Source organism: Macaca fascicularis, chromosome 12 (genome assembly GCF_037993035.2).
Source record: "Macaca fascicularis isolate 582-1 chromosome 12, T2T-MFA8v1.1".
NCBI lineage: Eukaryota > Metazoa > Chordata > Mammalia > Primates > Cercopithecidae > Macaca > Macaca fascicularis.
In genome coordinates this window covers 50954327-50967094 of record NC_088386.1, presented here as the reverse complement: position 1 = coordinate 50967094, position 12768 = coordinate 50954327, and positions in this window count along the sequence as shown.

Genomic DNA, 12768 nt, shown 5'->3' with positions numbered 1-12768 from the left:
TTTTTTGTGAAACATCTTCTGCAGAATAGATATTTTTACCAGTGAAAGTATATGTTAAATTTTTTGAGTCAGATAGCAAGCAACATTCCTTATACATATGTACTGTTAACACATTAAATCATGTTATTCATTATTTTTATCAACTGCTTCCACCACTTTTCAGCTTTTAACATTTTTAAACTATATAAAAATTCATTTCAAAGAAGCAGATAATTCCTTGAAAATTCAGACACCTTGTTACTGTTATTTACTAAGTTATTTACTAAGTAAATAAACAGTAAAAAACTGTTATTTACTAAGTGTGTTAATCCAACAATGTTAATTCAGCTTCACTAATTGCCTGATATTTAAATATTGGATACTTATTGTATTTATTTCAGTTAGATTAATGCCCTTAGTATATATTCAATCAAGATGAGTTTCATGGTTTCTAGCATTCTATATGAAAATTGCCTATTTGGGCCATGTCTAGCCAGAATTTCTCCTACGAAGTAACAATATTATCAGAACATGCATTTATAGAGATGACAGAGAGTATAATCAATTTTTCAGCTGTTCATTTCAACAATGTAAAATATAGGCCTTGAACTAAACAGAAATAGATAATCTATTTATTGGTAAGAGGTCTTGGCAGTTTATTGGAAATGACTTAGATACCCATTATTATATTACTTTCCATGTTAGAAAAAAAGGAAATTACAGTTGAATATAGCATAAGAAATTTCAAAACAAAATCAACCAATGAGGACACAACTTTCTTTGAGTTACAACAATTTTACTCAAATAATATGTGGGCATGAATATTGAAATATACCCTTAAGCTACAAAATAATGTAGATGGATCAGTTGGTTACTTGGGAAGAGATGAATGTAGGTAGGAAATAACTCATTTTCCCTATATTTGAGCAAATATATAAAGAACAACTGCAGGTAATTTCAAGAAATTGTTTTCCATTTTAAAGAAAATTATATTCTAAACTTAGTAAATGCATAAAAATCAAGAGAAGAAATAAATGATGCAATACCATAGCCCAAATATATATACTATCATATATTTTGTACCATTTCATTCTGGTTTTAAATTTAATGAGGTGATTTTTACATAGTGACAGTCATACTGAACATGCAATTGTGTTTCTACTCATTCATTAATTGTTTAAACTTATAAATTCAAAAAATTCTGTTTTAATATTGGCATATTCGGATATTTTGGGGTTTATTATAATTTACATAATCATTTCCATATAGCTAGCCAATTTTTTTGTATTGTGTTTTTCTCTGTTATAAATACTGAAACAATAAAAATGTGCCAAAAATGGTTTTGCTTTTAAGATTCTCAGTATATATTGCTAAACTGCTTTTTCAAAATTGTAATCAATGTCTGACTCTGAAGAGGCATCATAGCATGTGCTTAGGAGCAGGGAATCCAAAGCCAGACTTTAACAACTCTGGTACTAACTTCCTGTATGACATTGAGGAAACCACTTAACCTCTCACCGTGACTCAGTTTCTTCATCTCCAAAGTTAGATATTAATAGTATGTTGCTCAAAGCATTGCTGTAGTATTAAAAGAGTTAATATATGTAAATGTATAAATATGTAACACTCAATTGCTTATAATCTATATGTAAATCCTTAGAATAGTTCATAATAGTATGAACTTTGACTATAAAAAATATAAAAAAACATATTCACATAGACCATACTGATAGAAAATTTGTTGTTCTAAACAATGTCATATTTTCCAAGGTTGATCCTTTTCTAGATAACCAAAGCTTGGTAGACAAAAGATCAACCATAGTGAACACAATTTATAGCCCTTTGGGTAGTTGTCCAATGAAATATCCTTGTCAGCTATCTACGGACCTTTACTTGAGAGAAATTTTACTCACAGACATTTTCCAGCAGTTCCTTTCTTGTTGACAGGGGTAGAGTTTTTTATATTAGTTAATTCATTAGATGCAAGGTGAGTATGGCATCTATCAGCACACTGGTGCATGGCCTGAGCATCTGCATCCCTGCTGTAGAGATTTGACCAATTCTACCTTAGCATTCAATTTGATTTCTGAGGTGGCAACTGACATCTTTATTGCCATCTCCATAAAACATCTAAATTATTACTCTAAGTCTTCCGGGGATTTCCATAAATGAGTGTCCCTATGAGGGTATGCTTTTTAAAAGACTCATTTACCTGAACATACTGTAGCAAGGCCATTGATTATAGCTCAAGAGCCTACAAATACAAAAACATTCCCCTTAAGGCATGAGCCTAAATTCTCTCCTGCTAAATGGATCTCAATTCTGTCCACTCTGCAGATTTGTTCTTGGTTCTTCTTCCACTGAGGTTTTACCTTCTGTATGGTACAGTGTGACTGATTTCTAAATAGCAACCTGTCCCTCCATTGTAAGATGGCCTTACTTGATTTCTGGCAAGTGCTCCACTCCTCATACTTTCTAGTTTCAACCACTTCGAACACCACCTGCTTGGTTGGGCCATAAAATGGTTGGAATAACCTGTGTCGCCACTCTTAATATGTCATTTAATGTTTGTTTTTGCTCAGTGTTTTATTCAAATTGTGGCATTATTCTCATGACTTTATGAAGAAAAGCCAAAGAACTCATGGATAAGGAGCGTGATTTTATAAAAACCTGAATGGCACTGCTAGTCCCTGAACTGCTTTCTTCAGACGTGTTCAGTGAGAGATAACTTATTACTCACATTGTGAGGAATATACCTGGTTACTATTGCCACGTGATTCTCAGAAATCTCACAAAAGAAATTGGCCTCGAATTTTACCTGGATCTATCAGACAAAGACTGTTTGTTATATGGATGACTACAGTCCTTAACTCTCCTGAGTTTTCTCTTCTGAAGAGGGAAATTATCATATTATCAATATAAGGAACTAACCTGCTCTTTGTGGCTATCAAATCCAAGCATCCCTGGTAAGATTATGACAGTATGATGGCAAATTTAAATATTCTTGTGGCTAAACAGTCACTGTATAGTGAATTCCATTTCATGAGAATGCAAATTGTGCTTGGACGAACTTCAGAACTGGTACTTTGATGAAATTATTGGCCACATCTGTATTGGATCACCAGTCCTGCTTGGTCTATTTCACTTCCTATATAGTATTTAAAATGTTACATAGGTATATAAGTACACATCAGGTATCACTAAAATTTTCAGAAAAACCACCTCTTTAATCCTTGTCAGTCTACTCTCGATGTCTCGGAACTGCCTTCTATACCAACCAGATGAGGTATCTTAAAAGGTGAAAATGTAGTAGTGAGAATTAAACTCCCATTTCACCCATTTTCTTAATCGGAACATAGATCTCATACCATCGCCTGGAATTCAGTTGCTGAACTTTTACTACCTAGAAGGACATGGATAATTACAAAAGTTCTTACTTAGCATGGCTAATTAAAACTGGGCAAAGGGCACCTTATCACTCTGTTGATTGTTTCCTTTGCTGCGCAGAATATTTTTAGTTTGCTACAGTCCCCATTTCTCTATTTTTGCTTTTGTTGCCTGTGTTTTTAGTGTGATATTCATTAAGTCATTGCCAAGACTGATGCCATGAAACTTTTCCCTCAATATTTTTTCTGCAGGTTTCACAGTTTCAGGTCTTAACATTTAAGCCTTTAATACATTTTGAGTTTATTTTGCAAACTACAGAATAGGAGAAGATATTTCTAAACCATATATAATAAAAGGTTAATTCTCAAAATATATAAAGGACTCCAACAACTCAACAGAAAAAAAAAAAAAAAAAAAAAACCTAAGGACCTGATTAAAAATGGGCTAAGGACTTGAATAGACACTTTTCCAAAGCAGACATAAAAAAGGTGAAATATGTTTATGAAAAGATGCTCAAAGTCACTTATCATTAGTGACTTTGAAATGCAAATCTAAATCACAATGATATCTTACTTTATAGCTGTGAGGATGACTATGCTAAGAAAATGAAAGACAGCAAGTGTTGGTGAGGATATGGGGAAAAGAAAACCCTTGTGCGCTGCTGGTAGAAATGTAAAATAGTATAGCTGCTATAGGAAACAGCAGGAAGCTTCCTAAAATAATTTTAAAATAGAAGCCAGGCATGGAGGCTCATGCATGTAATCTCAGCACTTTGGGAGTCCAAGGTGAGAGAATCACTTGAAACAGGAATTTGAGACTAGCCTGGGCAACATTCCAAGATCCTGTCTCTACAAAAAAGAAAATGAAAAGAGAAGAAAAAACAAAAAGTAATAGAACTATCACATGATCCAGCAATTCCACTTCCTGGTATTTATCCAAAAAATTAAAATTGAGCTCTTAAAGAAATATTAGCACTCCCATGTTCATTACAGCATTATTCACAATAGCCAAGATATAAAAATGCCACAAACACGCATCATCAGATGAATAAAGAAAATGTGATGAATATACACAGTGGAATATTATTAAGTTTTAAAAAAGAAGAAAATTTTGCAATAAATTATAACATTGATGAATCTTGAGGACATTAAGCTAAGAGAAATAAACCAGTTACAGAAAGATTAATACCATATTATTCCACTTACATCAGGTACCTAAAGTAGACAAACTCATAGACGCAGAGTGTAGAATGGTGGTTGCCAAAGACTTGGGGCTGGGAGAAAGTGGCAGTTACTAATCAATAGATATAAAATTTTAGTTATGAAGGATGAATAAGTTCTAAAGATTCACTAAACAACATTGTGCCTATAGTTAATAATACTGTATTATAAACTTAAAATCAGGTAAAATAAAAAAAAAAAAAAAACAGTCAACCTCACATTTCTGATAGAATGAAGAGGGTTTATGCCTGTTTTCAAAGAATGCAAAAAGAGCTGTAAGCCCTAACTACACTTTGTGAAAACTCTCAAAGAAGCCTCGTGTTTTGGGTTCATCCTAGACTTCCACTTTTAGAACAACTCTTACTCCTGAACATGACTGAGATTCTGTATTCTAAACTGTATTGCCTCTGGGTCACTGCCTTCATTACCGGCTAAGTAAATTATGCTACGTAAATTAACACTTGCTACCTGGGTGCGGTGCCTCACGCCTGTAATCCCAGCACTTTGGGAGGCTGAGACAGGTGGATCAGTTGAGCTCAGGAGTTTGAGACCAGCCTGGCCAACAAGGTGGCTGTCTCTACTAAAAATACAAAAATTAGCCAGGCGTGGTGGCGGGGGGGCTGTAATCCCAGCTACTCAGAGGCTGAGACTACTTGGGAGGCTTACTTTATCAAAGAATGTCTCTATAGCGGAAAAATATTTTTAAGGTAAAACGGAATAAAACATTTAACCAAAGAAATGCTATTATTGTAAGTATAGATATTTGTTAGAAATATTCAAATATTAATATTGTTCTCTAAGCGTACACTGTCATTTATACTAGATACCATTGCTCCCATTGTTACCTAGTAGACAATCTCTAATAATTTCCAAAATAATTTTCTTAAATCCATTAGAAAATTAATGATGCAAAAAGTCTAAAAACACAAACTCAAACAAACAAACAAACAAACAAAAAAGCCTCCAGATTGGGCAGAGCCCTCCTTAGATTAGAAGATATCTACTCTAGTTTTTTTTCCCCTTGGGGAATAGTGAAGAAAGAATTAAGTCCGCCATGAATAGTAAGGTCTGGGGGAGACTCTGTAAAGACAAAATTTAGCTTTAAGGAAGAATCATTAAATTCCTAGTACTTAACGCCTTAATAGCAGATTAAAGAAGTCAATAAAAATAATCTAAACTGAAGCCCAGTTTAGATTTATTCCATGTTTCATTTAGTAAAAATACTTACATAGCGTATTTTTTACCTATTTCAGCCATTCGAAAGAATTGTTAATTTCAGTAGGCATAAAAATATTCTTTGCTTGGTCAAATGTAAGAACCAGCTGAAAATAAAGAAAATATATATTTGGATAATATAACTGTTTAACAAATACATAATAGATATGTATTGAAGATTATATATATATACTATTAAGAGATGTAAAATATATATGTTAACAAACAAAAATCAATAAGCTAGGGATCCATTCTTGCATACCTTCCACTCTGAGCCAGTTATCAAGTCTTTATACATCCTATTCATCTGTCTCTCCAACTGACTCTTTTCTATCCATCCCTACTAAGTATTGCTTATTTCAAATTATCATCTATTTTTTTCACAGAGAAAAGAAATTAGTATTTAGTTTGAGCTCATATTTCAACTCCCACTGGGAGGATGGTTAGAGAGAAATGACTTGACTAAATTTTCATATAAAATATAAATCAAACCTCTTGAGGATATTGACTAGTAGAAAGATAAAGAAGAGTCCTTGGTTGGATATAGTCTAATTTTAACAGGACTATTACAGTTCATTTTGTGCTGCTATAATAGAATACCACCCACTAGTTAATACACAAATAAAAAAAGTTTATTTAGTTAGTGGTTCTGGAAGCTGGAAAGTCCAAAAGTGTGGTACTAGTATCTGGTAAGTGCCTTTCACTGTATCATGACATGGCACAGGGTACCAGATAGTGCGATGGTAAGAGCTTGTGAACTCAAGTGTCTCTTCCTCTTCTCATAAAGCTACAAGTCCCATCATGAGGGCCGCACCCTGATGAGTTTATCTAATCCTAATTACCTCCCAAATACCCCAACTCCAATTCCTTAATCATGTGAATTTGGGGATAAATATCTAACACATGAAATTGGAGGGACACATTAAGACCAAGGACCTAACCTGTCTGTCTAGGTTGGTCTCTGCTTTTTGCAAGTCTGGTTTGATAAACCAACTTTTGTGCTTCTCAGACTATTGCTATAAGCAGAATTATCTTTATTTTATACAAAAAATAATGCCTAAGGTACATTTTAGCAAGAAAAAGCTGGAATGGAAAAGCCGTATAAGAAACTGATGCTTGGATGTTTCCCTACCTATGGTTGGTAGGAAGTGGTGAAAGACATGATGTAGATTATGGAAGAAAAGACTTACCTTTTATCACAGGCTCTAAAGTTCTATACATTGTTTGCAACAATAAATTAAAATTATAAAACACAAATAGGCAAGAAACAACACATTGTCAAGAGAAAAAAATAGTTAACAGAAAAAGATTCATGAAAGACACAAATATTGGAAATATGCAATAGATCATTTAAAAGACTATGATTAGTATTTTAATGTTTCATAAAGAATTTTGTCAGACAAATGGAGACAAGACAATGTTGAGTCGACATATGAAAAACTTCTATAGAGATACTGGAAATAAATGACACTGTGAGAGAGATTAAGGTTGTCTTAGACAAACTGACCTGTTTGATCTAAGTCAAAAAAGCTGAAAAAACAATCAGTGAACCTGAAGATAGTTTGAAAGACATTATCTAAACTAGAATATAAAGAGGAAAACATAGTAAGCAATCAAGAAGAAAAAACAGGTAAACAAAAACTAGAAGAGAGCATCCAAGAGTTGTAGGACAATATAACATTGCCTACTATATGTATATTTTGATTCTGAGGAAAAGGAGAAAAGATAATGTAGCAGAAAAAAAAAAAAATGTTAGAAGGGATAATGGCTGAGGATTTCCCCAAAATAGTGAAATACATTAAACGACATATCAAAAGGGATCCAAAAACTCTAAACAGGATGAATACCAAAACACCCACATATCACATACAAACTACTTAAAAACAAATACAATGGAAATCTTGAAGTCCAATCAGAAGATAATGACACATTTCAGGTACAGGAACAAATATAAAGCCCAGACAGATTTCTAATCAGAAATTATATAACATAGATGACGATGAAGTGTGACCTAAAGTACTGAAAGAAACAATAATACCTATCAATCCAGAGTTCAAATTCAGTGAAATTATCTTTTACAAAAGACATAGAGAAAATGAGTGCCACATTTCAAGTTGGCTGATTAGATATATTGGACACTCACCTTCTCCAGAAGGAAGAGTTAAAATTGCAAGTAGATAAACAGACCTAAAATAGAACATCTAAAGATAGAACACTGGAGTTAAAAAGCCCATGCACAGAGAGAGAAGGAATTGATTGGACAGTTCAGCTGAGATCAGTTGGGAGCCCAGAGTAGCTTCCCATTGCAGGGCAGGAGTAAGTGGGTCCACACTCAGGAGTCCAAACTCTTAGGAGGCCACACTTCAACTTCAGACTACCCTAATTGTAGCCAGAGTTCCTTTACCTATACGGGCTCTGACATTAATGTTGGCAGTGATCTGGAGATCCCACAAATGCAATGTTCCAGACAGAAAAATTGCAATGGACCACACACCCCCAACTCCCAAGGCCTAAGCAACAGCAGCATGGTACGCCTGTGAGAGCCCAGTCTCCACTGAACTGCATCCTACCCTGGGAACCAACATTCCCACACATTCACAACTCAGGAACCCCCGTTGACATCTTCTGGCATCCACCCAAAGGGCTGCAGTCGTGCAGTGCCACTGGCTGGTCCCAGTGGTGTTGCAGGATCCTGAGCACTCTAGCTCACATACAGTACCACTTTCCAGGGAAAGGACAGTGGGGCACACCAAGAAGCTGCCCCTGGAACAAAGAGCACACCTTCCAGAGCCTGAGAGCTTCCTGAATGAAGCTATAAATAGCAAACCTGCCCCCACCATCAACATCACTTCCATGGAAGGGTGGAATGAATCCCCACCATGACACAACATGACAGCCACAGCTGCCTCTGGAGGTAGAATAAGTGAGTATCAGTGATGTCTGGCTGGAGCTGTGAATAGCAAACCCACCCCCACCAGAAGCATGACCTCTGTGCTCTACTGTGCATTCTGAGTACAGAGTCTTCATACATACCACTGAAAATAATGCTACTGTCAGAGACAGTGTGGACTCCCCAGAGCCTGAGAGCTCCCTGCAGGTGACTGTATACAGCAACCATACTGACACAAATAGCAGGACCTCTGTGCTCCAGCATAAGCCTTGAGGTCAGGCTTCCCATGCCCATTGCCACAGATCACTCTTTTCTGCCTACTACAGCCTATACACCTGCACACCATCAGGACCTCATGTCAGTTCACCCAGTGTGGTACTGTCCACACAGAGATCAAACACCCCTCCCTGGAACCTGGTTATATCCTTATCCATGACACCAGCTGTGGTATTTGTGCACTTGCCGCTGAGGACCTGAAGTTGAGTTCATCCAGCCTGTCACCAACACCACCAGGTATACTCACCCACATGCACTACCTATGAGCTAAAAGGCCAGCATGCTGAGCCCGTCACTATAACCGCTAACATTAGTAATAACTGCCTGGGTTATCCTGCCAGTGCTACTACCATCATCCATGCTACAAATGATACTCAGGGGCCTGAGAACCAGGTAACCCATATGGTCTCCACTGCTGCCACTGCCAGTACCCAAGCAAGCTACTTGGAAGCCCAGGTATTTGCCCACCTAACCTACTAACACTGGTGCCCACATGCACCACCTAGTGGCCCAAGGCTATGCATTCTCAGCTTGCTGCTACCCCTACCAGGGCCTGAAGATTGGCCCACCCGGCATCCCCAACCACAGCAAAGCCTTACCATGGCTTCTATTATACTAACAACCACAACCAAGTAACTGAGGAATTTACAGATTCCATGGATGCTTTGTACAGCCAAATAAATTGTGTGAAGACAAAACTACCATGCAGTGTAACCTATTATGGACTGAGAATCAAAGCTAAGGTGCCCCTGCCAACCATCATCATACACATATCTTCAAGTAAAAATCCTTGTATATGAGTCAATCCAGAAACAAGAAGAAGTGACTGTTAAACCAGATCCCCAGATAACAATGTAAGGCAAACAGAATCATGAAAAAGAAAATATGACACCTCTACGAATCACAATAATTCTCCAGCAATATATTCTAATCATTAAGATACTTATAAAATCCCAGAAACCGTAATTCAAAATATTGATTGAAGAATCTCAGAGAAGCCAGAAGTGGTGGCTCATGCCTGTAATCCCAGTACTTTGGGAGGCCAAGGCAGGCAAATTACTGGAGGTCAGGAGTTTGAGACCAGCCTGGCCAACATAGTGAAACCCCATATCTACTAAAAATACAAAAATTAGCCAGGCATGGTTGTGCATGCCTGTAATCCCTCGGGAGACTGAGGCAGGAGAATTGCTTATAGCCGGGAGGTGGGGATTGCAGTGAGCTGTGATAGTGCCACTGTATTCCAGCCTAAGTGACAAACTAAGACTCTGCAAAAAAAAAAAAAAAAAAAAAAAAAAAAAAAAAAAAAAAAAACTCAGAGAGTTACAAGAAATAAGAAAATATATAAGATAAATAAGCTATAAGAAAATATTAAAAGACAACAGAAAAAAATAAAAAAAAACAATTCTAGATATGAATGAGAAATTCACCAAACAGATAGATATCATTAAAAAAGAAATAAATAGAAAACATGGAACCAAAAAATGAAATACAAAATACATTAAAAACTTCAACAATAGACTAGATCAAGCAGAAGAAAGAATGTCACAATTTGAAGACAGGTTTTCAAAATAACCAGGTCAGACAAATATAAAGAAAAATAAATAAATAATAATAAGCAAAGCCCGTGGGATATATGAGACATCATCAAGTGACCAAATACTCTAATTTTTGAGGTCCCAGAAGGCAAAGAGGAAACTAAAGTGTTAGAAAACCTATTTAACAAAATAATACGTGAAAACTTCCCAAGCCTAGCAAGAGATTTAAGCATCCAAATTGAAGAAGCCCAGAGATCCCCAAATAAATACACTTCAAAAAAGTATTCTCCAAAGCACATTATGGTTAAAATGTCAAAAGTCAAAGACAAATAGAACTCTATAAACAGCAATAGAAAAATGTCTAGTCACCAATAAAGGAATCCTTATCAGATTAACAGCAGATTTCTCAGCAAATACCTCACTGGCCAGGGGAGAATGATACATTCAAAGGGATAATACATCCAAAGTACTAAAAATAAAAAGAATTTTCAATAAAAAATACTATACCCAGCAAAATTATCCTTCATAAATATAAAAGAAAAAAAGAAATTCCTAGAAAAGTAAAAGCTGAGGGAATTCACCATCACTAGAGTAGCCCTACAAACATTGCTTAAAGGAATCCTAAATGCAGAAGTGAAAGAATGATACCATTACAGAAACACACCAAAAAATAAAACGCATTAGTAGAGCAAACATACAAACAAGAAAAAGATTCAAGTGGTACTACTACAGAAAACCACCAAACCACAATGATAAATAAGAAATAAAGGAGCCAGATGCGGTGGCTCACGCCTGTAATTCCAGCACTTTGGGAGGCCGAGGCAGGCGGATCAAGATGTCAAGAGATCAAGACCATCCTGGCCAACATGGTGAAACTCCACCTCTACTAAAAATACAAAAATATTAGCTGGGCCTAGTGCTACATGCCCGTAGTCCCAGCTACTCGGGAGGCTGAGGCAGGAGGATAGCTTGAACCCAGGAGATGGTGGTTGCAGTGAGCCGAGATTGTGCCACTGAACTCTGGCCTGGCAACAGAGTGAGACGAAAAGAAAAGAAAGAAAAGAAAAGAAAAGAAAAGAAAAGAAAAGAAAAGAAAAGAAAAGAAAAGAAAAGAAAAGAAAAGAAAAGAAGGAAGGAAGGAAGGAAGGAAGGAAGGAAGGAAGGAAGGGAAAGAGACAGAGAGAGAGAGAGAGAGAGAGGGAGGGACGGGAAGGAAGGAACAAAACAACCAGAAATCAATCAACAAAATTATAGAAATAAGCCTTCACCTATCAAGAATGACCTTGAACATAAACAGATTAAACTTTCCACTCAAAAGATATAGACTGCCCAATGGATTTAAAAAATCATGACTCAAGTATATGATACCCACAGGAAACCCACGTCACCTGTAAAGACACCTATAAGCTAAATGTAAAGGGATGGAAAAAGGTATTCCATGCAAACTGAAACCAAAAATGAGCAGGAATAGCTATACTTATATCACATAAAGGAGACTGCAAGGCAAAAACAGTAAAGGGCAACGAAGAAGGACATTATATGTTGATTAAAGAATGAATTCACCTAAAGGATATAACTGTTCTAAAGATATATGCATGCAACACTGGAGAACCGAGATATATAAAGCAAATACTAGATTTAAAGGGAGAGGTAGATTTCAATACAGTAATAGTTGGAGACTTCAAAACCTGACTTTTTCCATTAGATATCATCTAGACAGATAATTAACAAGGAAACATTGGGTTTAAATTGCACATTAGACCAAGTGGACCTAACAGACATTTACAGAACATTTCATCTAACAGCTATAGAATGCACCTTCTTCTCATTAGCACATGAAACATTCTTCAGCTTAAAACATATGTCAAAACACAAAACAAGTCTCAACAGTATTTTATAAATAAAATCATATCAACACAGATAGTATCAAATCATCCCGGACCAAAGTGAAATAAAATTAAAAATCAATAACTGGAGGAACTTTGGAAGTTATAAAAATACATGAAAATTAAACTACATGCTCCTGACCATTTGGTTAAGGAAGGAATTAAGAAGGAAATTGAAAAAAACAATGCTTGAAACAAATAAATATTAAAGCACAATGTACCAAAACCTATGAATATAGCAAAAACAATGTCAACAGAAGAGTTTATAGCAATAAATGACTACATCAGAAGAGTTTCAAATAAATAACCTAATTATATATCTCAAGAAAAACAAAAAGCAAGAACAAACTAAACCCAAAATTGGTGGAAGGAAAGAAATA